Below are 24095 nucleotides of genomic sequence, written 5' to 3' on the forward strand. Positions count from 1 at the left end.
CAAGAAACTGAAACTTATCTTTGTCTGCATCATTCATTTCAGCATGCATATCATTCTCTTTTTCTTTTACAAAAACCATGTACGCGGAAATTGCACACTTTATTGCTTTACCACATGTAACATCAGATACAATAGGGATAGTCTCCCCTTTATTCCTGGCAACTAAACGCTGATTTTTCCCCCTATGCACAAACTCCACCACTCTTTCAGGAAGAGTCAACTTCACTGCCTTGCGATGAAACCAAGGCATTCCCAAGACTACATCATGATGTTTTAATGGAGAAATGAAAAAGTCTTCCTGATCCACATAACTCTGTACATGAAGACGGAGCTTCCCTATCAAGGGAGTGACTGGCACAGGATTCCCACAGAACATCTGATCGGCATCCAAAGCCCTGCCCAACTCCTCCGTCTTTATTCCCAGCCTCAGGGCTAAGTCCTCTGGTATGAAATTATCAGTAGCCCCTGGATCAAATAAAATTAGCGCTTGCTGGTCTTTGACTTTGCCCCATGATAGCAGCAATTCTCGTTCTTCTGGGTTTGAAACATGACCTAGTATGTCAGGAATTCCTCCTGCCATTGGGCTTTTGCGGTCCTCGTGGCTTCTCTACCTCTTTTCCCTTCGAAGTTGAAGGCTTTTCTGGGCACTGGGCAGCCACATGCCCCTCTTTGCCGCACTTGAAGCATTTCCCATCTCTACGGAATTCAGCTATATGTTCAGGGGTGAATGGAGATTTGCCTTTATAAGTCTTTGAAAACTGAGTACCCCTCGGCTTCTGAGGCTGAAACCCTTTCTTTTCAACCTTGGGCTACTCTTTCTTTTCTGATTTTGAAAAATCAGTTTTCTTTCTTTCAGCACGTCCTGCATGCAAGGATAGTACTGTAGATGGATCTTGTAACGGCACAAGACTAGCTACTGAAGCTGAATGCATAAGGTCTTGAATGTTCTTTGCCCCCAAAGCATTTACTACTGCCTGAATTCTTGGACTGAGACCTGCTCTATACTTTCTCATTTGGGTTCCTTTGGAGATCTTTTTGAAAGGTGCAACCTGCAAATAAGCATCCCAAAACTTTTGGTTGTACACATCCACTGCATCTCCTGCATCCATATGCAAACTGTCTCAATCTTGAAGAACATGGTCTCTAAACTGTTTAGGCATAAACTGCTGGTAGAAGGCTTTCTTGAAGTCCTTCCACTTCTTTGGGGCTGACCCATCTGTGGTCTGTGCACTCCACCATGCACTAGCTGTCGCTGTCAAGTGCAAACTGACCATTCTTAACTTGGAGGATTCTGAAAACTTTTTTGTACCGAATGCAGCATCAAACTGCCTGATGAACTGCAATGCTTTGTCTGTATGACCATACTGTCCATTGTAGGTCATAAACTTGACAGATTTACCTCCCTCTTTGAATTTGGTCTCTCTGGAAGACTTTCTCTTCCTAGACTTCTTGTGTTTCCTTCTTTTCCTTGATGGTTTATCTGATGATGAAGAAGATACAGAAGTCGAACTCTAGGTAGACGGTGATGGACTAGGAGATCGGTGATGATGCCTCGATCTCTTCCTGCTATGAGACCATCCCCTATGAGATCTCTCTTTCTCTGGCTGTACACGAGAGTGTGCCGCTGGCATTGGCACGTCATATACTGCACTAGGCATAGCTTCTGCTTGAAACAAATGCTGAGCCCTTGGATCCTTTCTGAGATTTTCCATCTCTTGTATACGAGTGCGTACCATCTGCTCAAATTCTTGCTGAGTTTGTTGCACACTTCTCTGATTTGGATGCGCATCCCTATCTTGTGAATCCCACTGGATAGGCGATTGAGCCATTTTCTTACAACTCGTCTGAGATCTGCAAATTTCTCAGACACACACTGTGTATGCAACTGATGCACGCTGCCTTCGCTTTTCAAAGAGAAAATTTACCTCAACAAGAGGTGTCTTGCATTCACAATCTATGCTAGTACTGGCTGTCAACTCAAGGCATAAACTTAAAGCTGTGTGCCTCTTTTCTGACTACTGCAAATGACTTCAAAAAGCATCTGTTTTTCCCTCTTTTCACTGCTCAAAGGCATGCATACTCTTTTTCTGCAAATCTCTGTTTTCTCTGCTTTTCTGCTGCTTTTCTGACAGTAAAAGTCTGACAGGCAGGTGAAATCTGCTAGCAGAAACAGTCTCTGCAACTGTCTCTTTTTTTTTTTGAAACAGTAACCAGATGAAGTAACTGACTGGTTACTCTAACCAGACTGACTGGTTCTGGTCTGGTTAGTCTGCAACTAGACTAACTAGACTGGTCACAGTCTAGTTACACCAACCAGACTGGTCTGGTTAGGCCAGATTAACTGGACCAATGTTGAACTAACTGGGTACTGGTTCAACTAACCAGAGTTAACTAGCTGTAGTTAACTTAACCACGGTTTCACTAACCACAGGTCAACCATCCAGGGTTAGTCTAACCATTGGTTTACCATCTCAGCAGTCCAGCTGGCTGCCACATCAGCAGCTGCCTATCTGCCACGTGTCAGTGCCACATCAGCTTCCTGTCAGCCCTGCCACATCAGCACCTACCACGTGTCAAGGCCACGTCAGCTGCATGCGCTGCCACGTCAGCTGTCTGTCAGGCCTGCCACATCAGCGCCACATGTCAGATCCCTCTACCACGTGTCCTCTTGCGCCACGTCAGCCTAAGGTTCCAAACCTTGGCTGACTGATGCGCGTCGCACCGATGCATTAGTCTCTTCTGGCTTCTGCAACATCTAGTGCCCGCTCTCAGAGTCGACGATGGAACCTGGAAATCCCGTCAGAAAATCTCCAAAATCACCTTTCGTAGGTCACGTGAAGCTCACGCCTTCCGGATTAGCATTCGTCGTTTGAGCGCTTCAATTCGTCCGTCAGCGCACGTCTGTATCTCTGTCAAAACACATGGGCCTGCACCATGTATCCCCGTGAAGGCATCTCTTCGTCAATAAATCCAGAGCCGCCAAATGGAGAATCACCCATAGTACAAACGGAAAAATCCCTGCGTGATCACAAGAACTACCCCCGTTGGCTCTCCGTCTTGCCTTTCTGTTTGTAGACGCTTACACTTTGCATTCGCCAACAGGCTTTGCGTCGTTGTGGTAATAGGCCTCATCAATTTGGCGACACCCCTTTACTCAGGTACACTTGCGCCTGCACGTCACGCTCACCTCGACACTTTTACGTGGTCACGGTACCTGAAGGCTTACTTTCCGTCAGGCGTTCTACGCCAAAGCCTGCACTCTTCAATCTTGGATCGTCACTTCCTTGGAAGAAAATGAGACCTTAGGCTCTGATACCAATGAAATCGCTAGCTCTCTCTCGTGGATGTTCACGCTCGTAATTATCTGTAGAAAAACTCATAAGAGCGCTCTCTCTCTCTCTCTCTCTCCACACTGCTAGGGCCCAGGACAACATGTCGGGCTGGACCCCCCCGAAGGTATTTTATTTCTTGAAGAGAGAATCTGTTACAAGAGTTCAGCGTAGAGCTGCCTGATACATAAAAATCCAAAACGTGAATGATTCATTACAAGAGCTTCAAGCTCATTTCAAATTGGCAACATGCCACTTGTCTAAAATCTAGACTAAGTCCTATTACATGCCACTATGGGCCACTCTGGAGTCTTCAAAGCACTTGGTCACACGAACCGCCTCCTAGATGCTTGTTAGGCTCCCATAGCGCTTAGGAAAATAACTCTTCCTAGTACCTGCAACAATTAATTAAAGCGTACCACCATGGCACCCATTAATTGTTAGCGCTTTGCATGCAAATAACACACTGTGGACTAATTCTGGTCACGGTGGGCGTCCCCACTGAATACATGTGCACACCTAAACAAATATAAAAATATATATTTATTCTCTGGTTGACCCGCATGGCTTCTCCATCACACCATCTACTTCCAACAATCCTACATAGACGCTCAGCGCAAGCACCTCTTAGACCACCTCCACCATCCGCATCCAAGTCCTCCCTGATGGCCTCCCCTCTGACCTCTCCCATGACCCCTCCACGCTCAGCACAAACAACTCTTTGACCATCTCCACCCTTCCATCGGCATCCAAGTCGTCTCTGATGGCCTCACCTCCGACCTCTCCCATGACCCCTCCTCATCTTCCAAGCCCTCCCCGCCGCCATGCACAGGTGCTTGTTGGAATAGCAGTATAAAGCCAAACCCGCATGGCAAACAAGAGAATTCCGCCCAAGACATGGTTAATAGGTTAAAGATGGTCTACATCCACCGTTGGGGGTGGACGACATTGGTGGGGATGTCGTTGCTATGCATGATGGAGTTTATGGTTTTCAACCTTGTTGACTGTCATGAGATTGAAGCTGTACTGTGTGTTGTGTTTTTAGAGGATGAGTTTGGGCATGTTCCTAGATTCATCTAGATATATGTACAATTGAGATTTTGCTATAACTTCAATAATTCTGCGTTTTCAGTAGGCTGTGGTAAACAAAGCAGGCTCTATAAGATTCCACAACGTCTAAGGAACTGAATGAAAGCAGGCTTGTGTATATGCATACTATGGTATTACATATTTATTGAGTTTGCTATATTGCTGCAGTGCAACAGGATGTAATCCTTTTTCTTGCAAAACTATAAGTATTTTTGTTATTCGCAATTTATGGCTCACAACATTAGTTATTTTGGGAAATGTTTATGGTTTTGAATCAATTTGAAACAAATTATGAAAAAAGAAACAGTCATGTTTATGAATAGGAAGACTTATATATAACTAGATGGGTTTTTGAACTCGAGCATTGAGACTTCACTACAACGAAGAGAATGACTTCTTTCTTTACGATGAAACGAGTGCTATGTGTATGACTGTTCAAGAAAATTAAAAAATGTCATTGGATATTTTAAATGTTCCTCAGCCCTTTTTTAATGGGATGTTGTCAGGGATATGCTCTCACTGAGTATGAGACGAAGCAGGAAGCACAGGCTGCAATCAGTCACCTTAATGGTGCAGAACTATATATACACACCATATTTGTAGATTGGGCTTTCAATAGTGGTTCACTTCGCAAACACAACAGCAGGACAAGGTAAGGATATGATTTCTAAGATTTTCAATTCAATATAAGAAATTACAAGCATTTATACTGCCCAATAAGTATTGCATGCAGATAGTGGAAATGAGAGTGCATGTTTATAGACTGTGGCACTTTATATCGATTATGGGCATAGGGGGGGAAAGGGAGGTTTTTGGAATTGGTCTTGCTGTAGGAACAATCTCTCTGCTACAAGCTAGGGTTTGTAGTTGTTTCTGTTTAATAGAAGGTTTTGATATCGTTTGATTCGCAGTAGATAATGGGAAGCCTCTCTCTTATAAATGCTCCGTCTTTTGTGAGATGTAGGGCACGAAAAAAAACTGTGTATGTTGTAAAATAGCAGTAGGATGGGATGGGTGACCTCGTGGGAAGTCCTCACTAACATTTGCTAGTAAATGCTGTCTCTTGGGAGATGCACTGCATGAAAAAAACCTGCATGTGTTGTAGACGCACTAAGTTGTACTAATATTGTGGTGATTCATGGCCATTTTCCTAACTAGCAGGACATGCACATTTGGGCCCAACCTGTAGTCATTTAGACAAATCCTCAGACAAGCTACGGAAGTTATCAGAGTGCAGTGGAATATGCTAACAAAAATAGAGAGCAGAAAGGATTGACCATAGAATTGCGATGCAAAGAGATGAAACTCCAGTCTGCTGTGCAGTGCTTGTTTCTCCACCATCGCTACCCATATTGAAGCCTCAGACACAGGGAACCTTCAATCCATTGTCAAGATTAAATGAGCAATCTGGTTGAATCTTTACAGATTACAAAAGAAGTCAAGTCTGGACTCTTGATTCCTGCATCTTTGCTTCGCTAGACCATAGTTGTTCTCTCTCTGACCAGATTTACCGCTCTAACAGTAGTGTAGGAGCTGAAGTGAAAGGTGAAAGGGGAAGCAAAGGTGCGAGAGTCGGAGCTCTGATACCAATGTATGGAAAGAGGCAAGAGCAGATTGGAGGAAGCGGATAGAATTGGTAGGAGGGAGAGAGAGGAAGGGGGAGAAGGCATGAGAAGTGAGAAAAGGGGCTAAAGAGAGAGGAAGAGAGAGAACGGTGAGGGGAAGAGAGAGAGAGAGAGAGAGAGAGAGAGAGAGAGTAGGCAGCATGTAGGAGGAAGGAGGAGGGAGTAGATAGGATTAGATGTCACATGATACATCCAAAAGTGTACAGCGAGTGGTGGATGGAGACGCATATAGTACCTCCACATTTCCCACATAAAAGGCCTCTAAGGGCCTCTAAAATAGCCCTTTTTCCCTGCTCATTAGACAAGGGCTGAATTATGCCTCTGGATAACTGAAATCTGAAGTAGATCTGCACCTTGAAAAGCTCAAGGATAGGTTGTATGCTATGCCGACACAATGTAGAAGACCAAGGCCAAATGACCCTATTTATGGTAGGGGGAAGGGGTTGCAGACAGACCGATTTGACTTGATTGGGTCTGGTTGGTTAGTCGGCCTAGTCTGATGAAACTTGGTCAGGTCTGTCACCACAATGTAAATATCCTAAGTCAAAGTACAGTTGACCATTTATTTGATCATAATTAAAGAGTTTTATATGTGTTAATTATGGTCAAAGAGTTCTTTTAATGGTCAAAGGATTGATTACGGTCAAAGATACTTGACTCTAGTCAAGTAAACCTGACTTCGGTCGGGGAGACTTGGTTTATTACCAAGAGGGTTAACTGCGGTTAACCAGAGAACTACAGAGCTGACTACGGTCAGAGAGTGTTGACTTCGGTCAACGAGACTTGGCATGCGCCAAGAGGGTTAACCACGGTCAACCAAGATGTGCCAACTTCGATTGGAGAGACTTGGCTATAATTAAGGCGCCTCGACCCTTGGTCAAAGCTCCTTAATTATAATCAAGAGTGTGCGAGAGCTGCGCTGAGCGTCTACGTAGGATTGTTGGAAGTAGATGAAGGTGATGGAGAAGCCATGTGAGGATTGTTGGAAGTAAATGAAGGTGATGGAGAAGCCATGCGAGGATGCGAGAGCTGTGGCGAGATTCATGAGACTATTGATTTGGCCTTGAGGAGCGGTCCACTAGTCTCCCCCATTGTTGTGCTTGTATTTGGGAGCAGAGAGAGTAGTCTACTGAGGTCTGTGGGTGAGCGGCAATGGAGGATCGCAACAACACTGCTAGTAGACGAATTTCAAGGCATGGAAAATATTCACATAAGATCAAAGGGCTATCTACAAAAACATTTTTGAGACAAAAGGGGGGCTACACATTGTTTGTGGAACACCCCGTTTTGGTAAGAGATTCACGATCAAGTTACATACAATCACATTCTCCAACAAAAATCCATAGTTCTATCAACAACAACTGGTGTTGCAGCACTATGCTTGAGCCGCCTGGCGACAACAATCCATCATCAATTCGCCCTTCCAAAGAAGAACGATATGTTTCATAGCGCACTTGCCAAATCAGATGAGCGCTACTCTGCTTTACTCGCAGCAGACACAATCATCATTGACGAGATATCTATGATGATGTCACAAATGATGAACCTAGTGGTTCGACAACTATGTGAGGTTTGCAACAACAGTACGCTAGACCCGTTCCAATCCAAGAAGGTAATTCTTTTCAGCGACATGCAACAACTGCCACTAGTATACAAATGTAGAGTCGTTGCAAAGGACTATTGCCGCAAATGCTACATTAGTTCGCCCTTCTGGAGAATGGGAAGATTTCACTATATGCATGTCTCCATACGGCACCTAGAAGATCCAAATTTCAATATGTTCTTAAACATTATTCGCACAACACCACCAACAGAAGACCAAATCCAACAATATCTCGGTGGCCTCATGATCATAGAAGAGGACGTAGCAACATTCATTGACACTGAGACGACTATTCTATGCACTCACAGACAGGATGTGCATCGATTTAACGATGCCATATTAACATCATGATTCGCGTACTCCGACATCATACCAATCCAAGTCGTGTCCAATGCCACCAACAATGATGAACTATAAGATTGGATCATGGACCCAGATTTCCATGAAGTTCCACAGGTGGCAATTGGGGCCAAAATCATGCTAACAAAGAATATCAGCTTGATGATCGAGGCGGCTGATGGAGTGACGGCAACTATTCAAAGACTAGAATGGGACGAAACAACATCCATATTGCTAAGGATTCACGCCATCCTCTCAATAGGAGAGCGTATAATCCTGCTCAAAGCACACATGAAAAGTGCCGAATGGAAAGTGGTACCACAAAACGACATTCCCAATCATGTTTGCATACGCCATGATTGGCCACAAGTCACAGGGCACAACACTGCAAGGGAATGCATTAATCGTTATACGAAAGTCATTTGCTCTAGGACGTCTGTCATGCTCCCTCGAGTCACTAGTCGTCAAAATATTCGTATCTTGCATGGCATAACATCAACTGACTCTATATCCATGCCGTACATTGCACCACTAGAATAAAAAGGTATTCTCTTTAAAACAACCATCACATCAACTCATGCATTTCAAGTTGCAGTTTTCTCAAAAGAAATAACTAAATAAAGCCGATATGGGACAAAATCAAAAAAATGTAACAAACTATAACTCAACTGTTGTTGCTCATTTTGCCAGGTGAAGCAATCCAAAAGAAAAAGCAGATCCCGAAGTAATGGCTAGCACAAAAGAGGTAAACCTATATTCTTTTACATTTCGACTTCGCTACTTCAAAGTAGATGTGCCTCGACGATATTCAACAAATTTGGCATTCAACACTTTGCAGCTTTTCCAGCAATTCAAAAGAAAGGCAATGCAGAAGATAGATGAACAAGACCACGCCTCCAAGATGCAAAAATACTTCAGCAATTCAGAGACGTATACGATGTGGAGGCAGGTGAGTGGCCAATAACTATTGAAAAATTGACGTACAAGGTTGACCAAAAATTCACTGATGAGCATTACAGGAAGGTAGCAACTATCTTCCTAGAACCAACAAAGATTAGAGCTGAAGGTAAAGTAGAGTTTACATAATTGTCTACTATCTCGCTTTGCGAATACCATGGAATTACACTCACACTTTTCTCCAATGTATGCACAAATCTTACAGAGATAGACCGCGGCACAGCAACCGAAAAGGAGACTCCGGTAATGAATTTTATCTATTGCATCACTTGTCTTAACAACAAAAAGAAATACATTGGCCAAACTACAAACACCGTAAAGCGACTACAACACAAGACTAACCCACTAGCTAAAATGCTCAATGATGTACACAGGTACGCCCCATTTGAAAGCCACTTCAAGATGGACATACTAGCGTTGACTCGAAGCAAAAACGAGGCAAATATCTTGGAGCACTAGCACACTCTATGCCTAGAAACAACATCAATCTCAAGGGATTACAATAATATAAAAGGAAACCCAGCAAGTCATAGGAAGTATTACTACTTAAAGTGGAGGACACTTATTTAATTGCATTTTGTTTTGAGGAGTCGAATATAGCCTCAATTTTTTATGTGAGTTCCTCACAACTATACAGTTTGCTTACTACTTTCAAATAATGTATAAAAACATTTAGCTGACAAAAACACTTTTGGCTACTTTTGACTCTTTCTCTTATGATTTGCCTATATTAAACTTCAATAACCTATAGAGCAGCGTTTCAAACAATCACTGTTCATTGTTTTTGCAACATTGTCATTTTTTTTTTAAAACAATAAAAGAAATAAAAAACAATTCAAAATCCAGCACAGTTCGCTATATATATATATATATATATTGAATTGTCTGCCTACCGTGGATCTAGTTTGATTATATATATATATATATTTGAATTGTCTGCCTACCATGGATCTAGTTTGATTGAATTATGGGTGTTGGATAGTGAGGGCCATGCCACATGTCTGCATGGCTCCATTCAATTTGCATCGGCTTCTCACACTTGTTTTGGTGCATATTCCTTCCCTTTTTGTGAGGGAATGGGCCAGAGGAGGACTTCTCGAGAAGGAAGTGGCTTGGGAAAGGTTCGATTTCGGATTGTTCGGGGGTTCCCTTCTCCGACTATAGCAATCTACCTCTGCTTCAGGCTTGGATGATTGCCCTTGCTAGCGGGATCGATAGCTACTGATTGGTGATGGTTTTAGAAGTGCTCGGTGATTGGGGGGGTCTTGGTGGTGTTCCGTTACAATAAGAATGACGTATGCATGGAGTTGTTCGTCCTACACTTTTGAATCCTGTCTTTGTTGCTATTGCTCATAATTCCTGGAATGATGGCTGCTCCGCAAGAATTGTCTCATGAATCTACTACTCTGGAGGTCTCTGTTGAATCCATGGACATGGGTAGCAATAAGTTGGGCCAAGGTATGTGGCCAAGGTATGTGGATTGGCCGAGGACATGGGTAGCAATAGGTTTGGCTGAGGTATGCAAGTTGGCATTGATTCTTCCTCATTTTCATGAATTCCTTTCCATTCTTTCTTCTTTGGATTGTTTCTGATAATTGTATCCATTGTAGGTAAAGATTTACAAGATGTCTAAACCTATGATGCTAGTTCACCTCTTCATGTTAGATCCATTCAACATGTCTACCGTGCGAGTTGTGGTACCGTTGAAAGATAGATGGTCGTTAACGTGTTTGATTTCATTTTTGCAGCTGATTGTGAGCGTGCAAAAGGAATTGCAATAGAAGAGCATGATGAAACAATCGATGGCAAAGAGGATGCTATGGTTTGTGAAAATAGTAAAGAAGAGAACGCAATCCTCCACTCATCGTAAGAGATTCGTGTTCCCTTTGTCAATTGTCGTGCCAAAAAACCATCAGAGAAGGGTGCGGGTTTAACGAAAGCTTTCGTGGTATGAAAGTTTTCAAAAAGTACTCTTAGAAAATCTTTCCAAGCTTTGGCACATTAAGTACATGGGGAGGGTAAGTTTAGGTGCTTGGAATTCGCAGCTCAACTACTTGCGTTGTTTTTGTTTAGCATGCATGATCATCTTTGTTTCGCCTGTAGTGTGACAATTGTTCTGCATCAGACAAGCCGTGGTGGTTAGGTTATCGTTCGTCTCAAAATTCATTTCAGACGACGTGTGTGAAATACAAAGACCTATTAAATGCTTGAGGTTCTTAGCGCTAAGCCTTTTGGTGAGTTTTGTGGCCCGTTGTGTCTATTTAGGAACTATTGTTACTAGTCGAGGGGCTTTTGATTCACTTCTCTTCAGTTCATGTGTCCCCTTCTTGGAACTAAATGTACTCTCTTTTGTCACATTAGTATTTGGCTTCATACTGTGAGGGACTGATTGACCTTCTGCTCTTATAACAAAACCTATGGATTGCAATTTCAAACATACTTGAGCTCTTCTTCAAACTATCATTTGCAATGTAGTGTAATTAATCGAGGAGCCAAATCAAGTTGATCGATTTTCCTAAAGTGGGGGGTAGATGATGACTTGTAGCAGTAACCGGGTTTTTGAAGTTAGGTCTTTAGCGAGCAACCAACAAAGACATTGTTACTAAAGTGATGGCTTATTGATTATAGGAATATAGTCACACTTTGCTTCACTGATAGACTCGAAAACTTTGCACATAAGAACATTTCATGAATATGCTCTGTGATTCCTCTCTTTGCTAATCTACTCTCTCAATGGCACACTATGTTGTCATGCCTCTTGCTCATTGTAACGATTGCTGCAACTCATAAGATGTTTGAAGATAATATAGGAGCTATTAGTTCAATGCATGCTAGCTAGACAACGCTTTCATACCCTTGCGATTACTGATGAGCAAGCACTTACACTGAGCATAGGCTTAGCCCATCTGCAACAAAGAGTTACACTAGCCAATTTTAGTTACCACAGTCCCAAGTTACCATCAGTATATGACAAAGTCCCATTACAATTCATTCATGTAGTATTTTCTGAAGTGATGCACGTAAGCAAGGGAGGAGTGCATATGTATGAAATTAGAGTGGCATGGATAGTTTGAAATGAGAGAGGCCGTGCTTGAACATGCACATGCTATTTGTTGTTTTCCAAAGGTTTGTTATGTAGATGTGCAGACAATTTCTTTGGTTGAAGTTGCTTGCTCATTGTTCTTCATTGTTTGATCTTATGTTTGGTTTTTTTGAGTGTTTGGGTCAATGTTTGCCTCGGCGTAGCCATTTTTTGTGAGGTTCATGGCATTTTTTGTATATAGGTATCTTGCTTCCCATAACTTATGCATTTCTCCTTCAAGTTGAAGTACACACTCTAATCTTGAACATGAGACCAAAGAAATTGGAACAAAGATTCGAAATGAGATTGTCAAAGCATTACAAGTACTATGGTGTACATGAAGCATGCATCCTGAAGAGTATAGGATATAACAATTTATTCAAAAACATCAAAATGTTCCGCACATACATGAAACTATGTAATCATTCAAAATTACACTACCTGAGCTTCTCCTCAACCCAAGGACATGTACCTAATTGAGAACCTTAGGTATGGTTTAAGGGGCCTTCCATGTTGTACTAAAATTATGCACACCTATTTGAGGGCACGCTCCAGAACCTTTTCTTAATTTCACTTAGCCCACAAATCTTTGCAACTCCTTGGCATTCCAGGGAACCTTATCCTTTTGGATGGCTTCTACCTTTAAGGGATCAACTACCATTCCCTCTTTTGAAATGATGTTACCTAGTAATACTCCTCTCTTTACTGCAAAAGTGCACTTTGTCGGATTTAAACTCAACCTGGCACTTTGTCCTTTATCAAAACACAAATGCAATTGATCTAGATGCTCGGTTTTTTTTCCAATGACAATAAAGTCTTCCAAAAACACCCACATGAAGGTGGTCAGGTAGGGTTCAAAAACCTTTTGTATCCACACGAGTTAAAGGAAGAAGGAAGAGAGGAGATAGGATAGAAAGAATAAGGGAAAGAGAGGAGAGTAGGAAGAGTGGAGAGAAAGAAGAAGAAAAAGAAAGGAGAGAAGGAATAAGAAGAGAATAAGAGTAGGAAGAGAGGAGGAAAGAAGGAAAGAATAATAAGGGAATAAAATTAGGAAGAGAGGAGAGAAAGAAAAAGAGAAAGAGAGGAAAGAGAGGAAAGAGAAGAGGGAGGAAAAGAGATAGACAGGAGAGTTGGAATAAGAAGAGAATAAGAGTAGGAAGAAGAGAAAGAGAGGAAGGAATAAGAAGAGAATATGAGTAGAAAGAGAGGAGAGAAAGAATGAGAGAAAGAGAGAAAGAGAGGAAATAAGAGAATAAGAGTAGAGAAAGAAAGACAGGTAAAGAGTGGAGAGAGAACGAGAGAAAGAAGAAGAGAAAGAGAGGAGAGGAGGAATAAGAGTAGGAAGAGAGGAGGAAAGAAGGAGAGAATAAGAAGGGAATAAGAGTAGGAAGAGAGGAGAGAAAGAAAAAGAGAAAGAGAGAAGGAGGAAAGAGAATAGGGAGGAAAAGAGAGCAAAAGTGAAAGAAGGGTAGGAAAGAAAGAGCAATAGAAGGGAATAAGAGTAGGAAGAGAGGAGCAAAGAAGAAGAGGAAAGAAAGAGGAATAAGAAGGGAATAAGAGTAGGAAGAGAGGAGAAAAGAAGAAGAGAATAAGAAGTCTAGGAAGAGAGGAGAGAAAGAAGAAGAGAAAGAGAGAAAAGAGAACCAGAGGAAAGAAAAGACGGAGGAAAAGAGAGCAATAGTGAAAAAAGGGTAGGAAACAAAGAGGAATAAGAAGGGAATAAGAGTAGGAAGAGAGGAGGAAAGAGGAAGAGAATAACAAGGGAATAAGAGTAAGAAGAGAGGAAGAAAGAAGAGGAAAAGAGGAGAATTGGAATAAGAAGAGAATAAGAGTAGGAAGAGAGGAGAGAAAGAAGAAGAGAAGAGAGAAACAGAGAACAAGAGGAAAGAGAAGAGGAAGGAAAAGAGAGCAAAAGTGAAAGAAGGGCAGAAAAGAAAGAGGAATAAGAAGGGAATAAGAGTAGGAACAGAGGAGGAAAGAAGAAGAGAATAAGAAAGAACAAGAGTAGGAAGAGAGGAGAGAAAGAAGAAGAGAAAGAGAGGAGATTAGGAATAAGAAGAGAATAAGAGTAGGAAGAAGAGAAAGAGAGGAGAGAACAAGAGTAGGAAGAAGGAGAGAAAGAAGAGTATGAGAGAAAGAGAGAGAGGAAAGAAAGGAATAAGAAGGGAATAAGTAGAAGAAGAAAGGGGAAAGAAAGAAAAGGATGAAGGAGGAAAGAAGGAGAAAAGATGAAGAGAAGAGAATAAGAAGAGGAGAGAAAGAGAGAAAGAAAGAAAGGAAAAGAGTGGAGAGTTTCTATGCCCATCACTGTAGCTAGCCCTTAAGGCGCTAGCTGTAGGCCATTGTATGCATACAAAGAAAAACAAGAGAGCAAGAAAGCACGTTCTTACCTGGAAAGTACATGTCTTAGGCATGACCACGCATGATCTCGCTCAAAGTTTTGTGTTTTTTGCCCTATAAAAGAGAGGAAGCATACCATTTTTAAGAAAACTAATTAGTGAAAGGAGGAGTTTGGAGAAGCAACATACCAAAGGAATGGAGAAGAGACAAAGAGAAGACTACAAACAAGGACAAAGCATGAAAACAAGAGGTAGAGTTTTCCTACTCTCTTTCATGATTTTTTTCCATGTATTGTTTTTTCCTTGAGAGAAAGAAAAGGAAAGGAGGAGAGAAACATAAGAGAAAGGGAGGGAAACTAGATGAGAGGGAGTAGGAAAGATAAAGAAACAAAAACAACTTGAAATAGAAGTAGATGAGAGAAATTCTTACCTTGAGGTGGAGAGGGAGCTCTTACAATTCTTGTAGGTGGAGAGGAAGAATGTAGGAGAGGATGGAGAGGTGGGAGGGGAAGAGAGGAGGGAGGAGGCAAGGATTTAGGGCAATTGCAAGCTGAAACTGAGGAAGGAGAATGTAAGAAACAAAAAATGCAAATGGCATCACGGGAAGGGAAGGGAAGGCACGGGTTTTGTCCCCGATGCCATCAGTATGACCATCGGTATCGACATCTGTATATATTGCAGAGGTGCATGTATGAGGGTCGATATAGGTGTCAGTATATACCAATGCCCATACCGATGCTCATACCGACAAAAAAGGGTTTGGGGTTCTGGGGGTTTAGGGTTTTTTTGGGGGGGGGATTTTGGGGGGTTTAGGGGTGTTTGGGGGGGTTTAGGGGGTGTTCAGGTTTAAGGGGGTTTGGGGTTTTCAAGAAGGGGTTTGGGGTTTTTGGGGAATTTGGGTGTTTTATTTGACTGGGGGGAAGGTTTTGGATGTATTAGGTGGAGAGGATGAGTAGTGATAGCTCATTAGATGGGGGGCCACCTCTCGGGAGTGTGGAGTAGCTTCGTGAGAGATTTCCTTGTCCTTGCATGCATGCGGGTGAGGGGTTTGTCATCAGCGCCATATTGTCATACACCACTTGCAGATGTATGGAGAGGTGCCACCAAAAGAGGATATTGTTCATCATGCTATTGCATCATCGGTAAAGAAATTATATTTGAGTGATTCATGAATATTTATATTGCATGCGTATTGCACACACTAACCTTGTGTCATTATACATGATGAGGAGAGGAGCACATCCGCTACCACTATACTTAGAGCCAGATGATCCTCTAGAGGAGGATGAGGGTATGATAGACATGATGGATTCTATTTTTGGAGGTACCACGGGAGATGGGGGTGAGATGTTTGAGCATGAAACCGTGATGAAATTTATGGCATTAAGACAGTTGTATGATAGTGCTAGGATGACAAAACTACAATCTTGCCTCTTGATCTTGAATTTGTGGGCAAAATATGGCTAGTCAGACACAAGCATCTCAGCCTTGATGAGGTTAGTGCAAATCATGTTTGGATTCTCGTTCTTTGTATCCCATTCCTAATTGTTTTAAGTAATCTCATTCTTAAGGTTTATTGGATATGCAAATTACAATGGATATGCAAATTGCAATAGGTTGCTCCAGAAGATATTGCTTGCCCCAAATACCATGCCCAATCCTAGAGACAAAGCAAACAAGATGTTGACAACGGTTGGGATGGATTATGACACCATCCATGTTTGACCTAATGATTGCATTTTGTTTCATCATGAGTATGGCAATTTGGTTAATTATTCAGAGTGTGGAGCACAGTGCTACAGACAGGACTTGCTGGGGGAGACGATCCTAATGAAGGTCTCAAGACATTTTCCCATCATCCCCACCAGAATAGAGCACATGTTCAAATTGAAGTCCATTGCATAACTGATGATGTGGCATGCTCCACACCAGTCCATTGATGATACTTTGAGGATCTTTGCAAGTTGTGCTACTTGGAAGCACATAGACAACTTGTGGTCGGACTTTGCGAGGGAGCCACACAATTTACATTTCGGCCTCGTAATCGATGGCGTGAGTCCTTTCGAGTCGACATCTTGGTCGACATGGCCCATAGTCTTGGTGAACTACAATATCCCCCATGGCTAACAATAAAGAAGGGACATTTCATGCTTGCCCTACTTGTGCCAGGGAAGTACAAGGCCCAAAATATGGATGTGTACATGGCCCCCTTGATTGAGGAGCTGCAGACCCTATGGAGGGGTGTACGTGTCTTTGATTTTTCTAGAGCCCCAAGGCAGGTGGCATACATTTTCATCAAGGGAATTTTGATATGGATGCATGACTATCCAAGATATGGGGAGTGCAAATTACATGCTTGTGCATGCCTATTGATACCTTTATGCTTTATTGTGCTATGATCTATGCTTTATATTGCTATGATCCATGAATGTCTGATGACCTATTTGTGCATGCATATATATAGGACTTAAAACACAAGGGTACCATGCTTGTCCTATTTGTGGTCAAGCTCATTCATGTGGTAACAAGAGATATGTCATCAAATAACTTGGAATGAGTTGGATCAACTCTATAGAGTGAGTGGAAAGCACTATTGTATTGCAGTCAAAGTGAAATTATTTGGTTTATGATTTTTTAAAATGGAAAGTTGAGTGATTGTATCAGTGGAGCTTCATAGTATCACAACACAATTGGCTACCATAAATGCTATGGGGGAAGAGCAATTGCAGTACTCTTGAAGAGCAATCGAACCCTATTCAAACCTTATCACAAGCTTAAAGCATCCCCTAGACCCTGATTTGGAGACCATTATTAGTGCTTTTCTCAATGAGAGAGAAAAATAAAGGCAAGAAAGGAGAGGGCACAACTACATCCACTCAAGGCTAGGCCCTGCAATGGGTCATGGCAAGGAAAAACAATTTTTCAATGCAAATCTCTACACAACTAGAACATGATATGAAAGACTCATCATCAGAAGATATCCCCCCTTCAAATCATGCATCTACCATCCTAACCTGAGGAATAAATCTTGCAATGCTACTGGCCTTAAAGTCCTCATCCTTTTGTCAATTGTTCTAGGGAAAACCCCCCAACCCCTCAAAATTGAGATCTGCATAGTCAATCAGCCCCCAATTTAAGCTTGTTTCCTCCCACAAGAGCTCCACACATAACAAGGATTTACTAGAATATTCTTAGCCATATTCCAGTCATCATGATTGAGAATTAGAGTTAAAAATTCTCCAACACTTGCCTCTCTTCAGAGGATTGTTTGGGACGTAGATACAAACTACATTACATTCAAACCCATTCTCATTAGAGAGAGTAGCAGCAATGAGACAACCATCGTCATCACAAAATAGCTCTTTAGAACCAAGGAAGCCTCGAAATAAAACAACATCCCCAGACTTAAGACAATTTACAAACACCGCGAGCCCAATTAACAAAAGGAAAACCAAAAACCATCTACATCACCACATTTCATCCTATTTCTTCTCCCTTATGACAAACACACAACCCTTTTTCTTGGTCTTATCACAACACCCATGCGGGTAACATAATGATCCCAATAATCTTTTCCACTGTCCACCTTCCCTTTGTGCTATTGTTGAGCAAAGACCTGAGCTGAAATTCTTGGTAGCATCTTTGATTTGATTTGACAGTCCGAGAGATGACTATGGATTTGCCTTAGACCTTCTCCTCGTGCATGTTTTTTTGTGATTCTCTTCACACATTTCTTATTTTTGGAATTCCCCAAGCTCTACTAGCCTTGAGGCACTAATGCTTTCCACTTGCCTTTTGAAAAACTTGACCACGACCTCATTGAGTAAAGCTTTCTTAGCTTCTACCTTATCTTTCGTAGAGGGGCTTGCCCGCAATGCCCTCCTCTCAGCATGTATGCAGCATTAGAGTATTGTCGAGTGTGCATACTTATAAGGCCCCCTTCATATGGGGATTAGCCATTGGTGCAGGAATGTCGCCATCATGGGGTTTGTTGTTATGAGTATTGATGCTTAGGAGATGGCTTATGAAGAATTAGCTCATCGCTAAGTGGGATAGAGGCAGTCTATCATATAGACCCCTAGTAGTAGAGTTGGGGCCCAGCTATACTGCTAGGGTAGATGTTGGCAACAATGAGCCATGTGGTCACACTTAAAAAGTGGGTAGTAATCGACAATGGGATTGATTAAGTATTGACACCACCTTAATTGCTATATATAGGCTAGTTTCTATAATTTATAAACACACACATGCACACACATACTTACACACACCCATACACACAAACTCCCCTTCTTTGGCAGAAGTTGTACCCCTAAATTATTGGTCCTCACGCACCTTCCCTCACTCCCCAATTTTGATTTACACTAAATGAACCACCCCACTTGAAAGCTTCTTATTTTTATTACTAACGCTTAAAAATTTCTTTAACCATATATAACACACACACTATGAGATTTTTTACTCACTCTATTCTATGCTAGTAGATTAGTCCCACAACTAAATGAATAAGTGTATGTGAATCCCCCCCCCTTTTTAATTAGTCCTTTTTCTAATTTGGTTACAATAATTATAAGCACTTTTTAATTTGAATGAAGTCCCCCCCAATTTAATAAAATAAAATAAAATCTAATTTGAATAGGGGAATTCACTTGCCCTCAACCCTATTTAATATTTGATTGCTTTTCTCAAGATTTTTTGTTTGTAATTTTATATACCCTTGATCCCTCTCCCTTAGGTTTTTTTATAATAAAAATTTAATAGTTTTTTGGAAAGAGATGCTAGAACTTTATTTCCTTTTTTTTAATCTTATGGCATGCTTTTATACCTAGGAACTTTCTTCTTTACCTCTTGAAACTCTCTCTCTTTGTGTGTGTGTGTGTGTGTAAAAATGATCGATTTAAATGAAAAAAAGAATACAATGAAAACAAATCTAGCTATATATAAAGGCAAGGGGGGAATCCTAATGAACTAATTAATCTAGAAAAAGAAAATTTTTATTCATATAGAGAAATTTTATCATAAATCGTAAATTTATAAGGAGAAAAATATAAAGGGAAAATTTATACCTAGAGTAGTTTTAAAAAAGAAAAGATAAAGGACTTCAATACCTATATATATATATATATATAAAGTCCAAGATCATGAATAAAGCGCATAATCGAAAGTCAATGGCCCATGCTTGGGTCAAAATTTCACTGAAAAGTATATACACATATAGTTAACTACAAAATAATATATATAAAAACTTCAGTGATATAATTGACTACAAAAAGAAAAAAGGGGGAGATAAAAGGTAAAGAAGGAAAAATAAGAACTTATATATGTGTGTGTGTACGTATACATATACATATACATATACATACATACATATGTATATATGCATGCATGCATGTATGTATGTATGTATGTATATGTATATATATTTATTTATTTATAGTGAGAGAGAGAGAGAGAACACACACACACAAACACACAAATAATTAATAAACTATATAAAAGCATGTAAATAAGTGGACTAGGGCTAGCCACGGCCACCATGGCCATGCAAAAACAAAACTAGATAGCACCGCAATCATGCGGTATGCAAACCAGGAAGTCATTATTTGCCAAAGCAATCCTAGTTGAATAGATACGTAGCTTCGTGTTATCAAGAATTATGGATTGACTATTGGGAAGCTCCTTTACTGTAGCAAGCCATGTGTGCTTGGGCACTCCACAGTAACTGGAAACTTCAAAACCCCCAAGCAATCATAGGTGTAGATCCAACACACAAGAGAAGCCATAGCTATATCTGGTAGAGTTAAGCTCTTCTCGAAGGAAAAAGGGGCAGTCAATAGATCACACAACGCTTTCTCAAATAGACAAAAGTAATCAATGATCTACTTCCTTTGAGTTTGCAGACAATGTTGTGCTGCGATTGTCTTTAGCCAATGAGTATGGCAAAGATGGCGGCAGTGATAGAGGGAGCGAGCTTGTTGTTGATATTTTCCTTGTAATCCACGAACACTGTAGATTGCTTGCTCATTTTTTAAGAAGCTAGTGTCAACCATTTCTTCAAACAGACACACATAATGCCCTTGAAGAGATATGGCTCTTTTAAAGAGGCGACTTGTTGTCTAAGCATCTATCTGTTGATTCTGATTGAAGCTGAGGTTGGACAAATGGTCATTAATGGTGAGGGACACCTCCAAGATTATTGCTAAGGCTTCACTGTATTTTGCACTTTCCTTGAGTGTTTTGTCGTAACTGCCTTGCATAATTGATGCATGTTTGTCCAAGGCTATGATGAGTGTCTCATCACTTGTCCGTTTGATTTTAGAGTTTCTATTGATAACGGCCGATTGCGAGGAGCATTTACACTATCTGGATCATGATGATTGGCATCCCACTGGTAGCGACGGTGTATGCATCAAATGTGGGATGCGTGTGAAAGGAAGATGGAGCCTGTAAGTATTCAACGAGGCACTTTTCATTGAGCAGCTTTGGTCTACGCCAAGCAAGCTATGGCTCCAATTTGTTGCTGATGTCTAGAGTGATTTGTGCTTGGCAGATACTTATTGAAATTCCAGAGATGGCCCATCCTCCTCTTGACTGCATGTCTAGGTATTGCCTTCAAAAATCACCAATGGGATTACTAGGCATGGGAATCCTATCTGTATCTTGGTGCAACTCTCGTGTGGGTGTGCGAATTGGATTATCCAATTCTTGAAGCTCATAAATGGAATCATTGATGGTGTCTTCCATAAAAAACTCAAGGGAGATCGGAGGAATATGTCGTCTTGCAGGAGAGGAAGAGGTTATAGGGGAAAAGCTTGAGGTCAGAGAAAGTAGTGAATTGGAAAAGGTAGAAGTAGGGATGTTGGTGGAAAGTGGAGGGAGAGCAGGGCAAATGGATTTAGCAACTTGATAGTCCTCAAGGGATGGATTATCAAGTGTTGGAAAAAAGTTAGGTGTAATTGGATGATAGTCCCATCAAGCATTCATAGAGTAGTATTGCATCAGCCTTTAACCGTATGGGATTTGCAGGCATTGAGAGATAGAACACATTCTTTCTTGTCTTCATCCATTTGCTAGCATAGATCTCGGAGAGTCTTTGTGCTTACTGGTCTGGTCCAATCAAGACCAGATATTGCATGTAACATTTTGATTTGCAAGTGTTTCCACTGTATGTGTATTCTTCCTTCAAGGCAATCCTCTTGCTGCCGAGACTACAACAAGCTCTTAGTATAATGTAGTGATGCTCTATAGAAAAAGATGTTGTGCTTACACCTCTGCAGCATCATCGGCTTGACCTAGTAGTTGAAGTTCCAACTTGGAAATTATTGCCTTTTTATTTTGCCACTCCATGCACTTGTCTTTATACTTACCCAGTTGTGGAGGTGTATGCAAGCTTTAGACTATTGAATTGTTGAGCTTCTTTTGGATGCCTTGGAAATTGATCATTAAGCATGTGGAGTTGAAGTATCTCTTTCTCTTGAGCATCTAGTTCTGCTTTGGTGTTCACAAGTATCTCCCTTGATGCCATGCATTCCTTCTCTAATGCTTGAATATTATGTTTACCTTCTTTGAGGCTGTTCTGCAACTCATTGTTTGTGTCTATTGTGGCATGGAGTTGATCCTCTTTAAGTAGTAATCTTTCATTTAAGTGCACCATTTCCTTCTTGATATCATCACAAGTGACTTGCATTTGGGAGAGGGATAACTCGATCTCTTCCTTTCTGTTCAAGGCATAAAATAGTTGTAGGTGTTTTTCTTGGAGAGAAAATGTGGCTTGTTGGGCATCTTTTCTACTTTCTATGAGAGCATTTTGTGCAAAGAGCTATTGCTGCATTTGTTCTGCCATGCTTTCCTTGAGCTTATGAATTTCATTCTCGGCACTTTGCAACTTGGTTTGGAGTGAGGGGAGCATCTGCCTTTCGATTTCTCTTTCCTGCTCTCGTCTGACACCATGGTAGCAAATAATTCAGACCATTGTTGTAACTGTTGACTATGATGTTGTATGATCTGGAATGTGCTATGGTCTTGCTTGTATTGGATATACAGCTGACTTCCATGTGCCCATGTGGAATTTTGATATATTTCTTGAATAGCAGTCTGTTGTATGGTGGCACTAGACACATGCTCAGATTAGCATTAAGCTAGAGTTAGATTGTAAGAACATATCAGACTATTACAATTTTAGAATTTCTAGTTATAATGGCCACTGAATTATTATGATATTGGATCTGATGATGATCGATAAATTCTCCCCTGGCAACCATCTAATCACATGTCAAGGCTAGACGATGATGTATATGGCCACCTACGCTAGGCTAGGCTACCACATATGAGAGCATGTGCCATCGCTCCTCCCCCCTCATCCCATTGAATTATTATGATCTTATCTCCAATGACCAAGAAATTCTCTCATGATAACCATCTAATCGCACGTCATGGCTAGATGATGTTGTATATAACTGCTGCCAGCAAAATCCAGCGGGTGGATTGTGTGCTCTTAGCAATGATAGGCAGTCAGAGTCACACAAAGTGACATAAGAAATGAAGGGGAAAAGAATGGGAGGGGTGCAAGTCTAGCTATATAAAGGCCTTAACGATAGAGAAACAATTCATTGCACCCAGGAAAATCCCTTTCCTACCCCCTTCCATGCTCTCCAAGCCCCCTTCCACCCCTGTCATGAATCTTTTGCTCTGCAACCTCGATGCCCCTTCTACATAATGCTACCCAAGGCATGGGATCTAGTGTTTTCCTTGGCTGTCCATCTTGCAACACTCCACTAGCCATAGTCATGACCAAGGGAATTACAGGATGGGGAGCCAAGGGAAACGGGTCTTAAGGGGGGGGGATTGCAAAACAGATTTAAGGTCCGTCACATTTGATCCCGTTCTTAGCTACGGATATCCTCATGTTGGAGACCCTTCTAGGCTTTCGTTTCAGGGTCTCGACCTGTTCAAGTCATGGATGCTTTTATCGAAGGTATATTTATATATTAATATAAAATATTGGTGAAAGTTTATCGCACTATTTTTTTTAGTTTCACAATATTGATAGAATATAGCACCATTTTGTATATTTTATTTTGAATTTTGAAGTAAAATATGTAAATCCTGGCGAAACTTAAAAAATTTTCACATAAAAGTTTCAAATCCTGGCGAATGTTTCAAACATTTATTTTTATTAGGGAATACAAACTTTCTATGCCAATATAAAAGTTTCACTTCTTAATGAAACTAGCATGACAAAATCATCCTTGGTTCAAGTAGCCAAGGTTCTTTCAACATCGTGCCCTTCTTCTAGTTAGTAAGCTCAATGGGAAACAAGTTGGTATTGGTGCTATGTTTGGAGAATGCCATGAAGAGGTGGAGACCCAACCTATAGTGGAAAAGAACCAACTCCTATCTGAGCACACGAGGCCTTTTCTATGCCTATCCATTTCCTTTTGACCAAAGGTTAGGGTCATAAGATGTTTGGTGTCTCTCATACCATTGTTGTTCTGTCAGGTTGGGGGTCCGTGGGCAACGAAGAGAACTCAACCTTTGTTCCATCAGGCACTAGGAGAGGACTCAACTTGGTGGAGAGACACTCGTAATTGAGCACAGCCTTCAACATTGGGAGAGGAGAACTCAACCTGGTGGTGAGCTCCAACACACTGAGAGCATCACCAGATTGAGTTCTCCTTTCCACTGTCAAAGGTTGTGCTCAATTACAAAGAGCTCACCACGAGGTTGAGTTCT

The sequence above is a fragment of the Dipteris shenzhenensis genome, chromosome 7 (assembly GCF_047967505.1).
Source record: "Dipteris shenzhenensis isolate YYH24624 ecotype China chromosome 7, Dip_SZ_1.0, whole genome shotgun sequence".
NCBI classification, from domain to species: domain Eukaryota; kingdom Viridiplantae; phylum Streptophyta; class Polypodiopsida; order Gleicheniales; family Dipteridaceae; genus Dipteris; species Dipteris shenzhenensis.